The following is a 2,101-nucleotide window of genomic DNA, read 5'->3' as shown; positions in this document are numbered from 1 at the left end:
ATTTCTTTTTAGCCACTTGTTGTTCAATGGAAAATCCTGGAGAGCTTTCTGAGCAGCCTGTATTCACTCAAATATTAACTGGCTGCCAGGCTGTTGGTGTTGAGGTAAACAGGGAGGCAGGAGGGTGAAAGACATCAGGTATTAAAAAAAAAAAAAAGGTATCCTATAGGAGGGATAACAGAGAACTGTATTTATATTCAATCGCAACAAAGTAGGTGTGAAAAAAAGGTAGATAAATCAGTCTCAGTTTTGGTAAGAAGCAGAACAACATGTAGATGGACTATTCACAAATGCTGTTGGGGCAACTGAGTAGCCATCTGGAGAAAAATGAAGTTGGACCCACCCACCACACCATACACCAAGAAAAATGAGCAAAAACTTAAGTGTAAAATAGAAACCACAAAAACAGTAGAAAACAATGTGAGAGCATTCTTTCATAACCTTGTAGTGGGGCAGGCTTTTCTAACTATGATCCAAAATCCAGAAGTCATAAAAGACTAACAAATTCAACTACATTTCAGAAAAAAATCTACTTAACAAAAACATCATAAACAAAGATAATGGGGGGGGCATGTTGCAACTCATATTACAAAGTGCAAATATTATACACATCAGCTACAAGGTGGTTTCTAAACGAACCCCCCACCCCCGCCCAAGAAGGGCAAAGGATTAAAGACACACTTCACACAAAAAGGAAATACAAATGGCTACTAAATATATGAAAATGTATTCAAATTCATTCATAAGAGAAATAGATCGCTTCTCGGCCTTTTGGCTAAGATCAAGTGTAGTATCATAAGAGAAATAGAAATTAAAACTACACCAAGATAACATTTTTCACCTATCAGATTGGAAAAAATCCAAAAGCTCAATAATACATTTTGTGGGCAAGAATATGGGTAACAAGGCACTCCCATATATTTCTGGTGGAGGTGTATACTGTACAAACTCTACAGAGGGCAATTTGGTAGTACCTATTAAACTACAATGAGATATACTCTTTGGTCAGCAATTGCACTTTTAAGAATTTACCCTATAAATACATTTATACCAGTATGAAATAATCTATGTAACAAAAGTACTTACTGCAGTATTGTTTCTAATAGCAGAAGATTGAAAATTTCCCAAATGCCCATCAATATGGGACTCATTAAAAAAAATGATGCTATATCCACACAATGATGTGGAACAGATTTCAAAATGTATTATTAAAGTGAAATATATCTGGGGGTGCCTGGGTGGCTCAGTCAGCTAAGCATCCAACTTTTGATTCTGGCTCAGGTCATGATCTCAGGGTCGTGAGACCGAGCCCTGCGTCGGGCTCTGTGCTGGGCGTGGAGCCTGCTTAAGATTCTCTCCCTCCCCCCCTCTCTGTCTGCACTTCCCCCTCTCAAAAAAAAAAAAAGAAAAGAAAAGAAATATATCTGGGATATTTTCCCACTGTTATGGAAAGAACTCCAAGATACACTGTTAAGTGACAAAGGGAGAATAATACATATAAGCTTCTACTTATATAAAAGAGAAAAACAGAATTTATATTTGTAGTGGCTTGAATATGTATTTAAAAATTCTGGAAGGATGGGAGTTGAATAGATAGGGAACAGGGTGGAAGGGAAATTTTCATTTCTAAACATTTTGTTGTTTGAATCAAGTGAATGCATTACCTTTTCAAAAGTTAAAACTTAAAATGCTTAATATAGTAAATGTTTAGTAGATAAAATTCAAGTTACAGCTACGAAATACTCTACATTTGGGGCCCTCAGTCTGTGGGTGCTACAGATGGCAGACAAGTGACTGTGCACGTGGGGAGGCCTTAAACAGCAGCATCCAGAACTGAAAAGCAAAGTGAGGGTTACGGTTGGAAACCTGATGACTAGATGTGAAGAACTCACTGATGAACAGGTTGCTTATGCCCAGGGCAGAGATGGTGAAGAAAAGAGAGAAGAGCACAATCTGGTGAAATCACCACAGTGAAAGAGACACATCAAAATAGGCAAGCCAGAGATTAATTCTTAGGGGGAGCTGACATCAAAAGGTGGTACAATTTCTTAGGGTACCGAATTGGTTCTTAGTTCAAACGCATGTCACAGAGTGGTAGAAC

General features: G+C 37.9%; 1 pseudogene; it reads left to right on the top strand.

The window, feature by feature from the left end:
* The first annotated feature begins 755 nt into the window (after positions 1–755).
* LOC118018260 lies at positions 756–836 on the top strand (annotated as a pseudogene).
* The last annotated feature ends 1,265 nt before the right edge of the window (positions 837–2,101 follow it).

This window comes from Mirounga leonina, unplaced genomic scaffold, assembly GCF_011800145.1.
Source record: "Mirounga leonina isolate KUSES-001 unplaced genomic scaffold, KU_Mleo_1.0 Mir_170, whole genome shotgun sequence".
NCBI classification, from domain to species: Eukaryota; Metazoa; Chordata; class Mammalia; order Carnivora; family Phocidae; genus Mirounga; species Mirounga leonina.
This window is presented reverse-complemented; position numbering and strand designations above follow the sequence as displayed.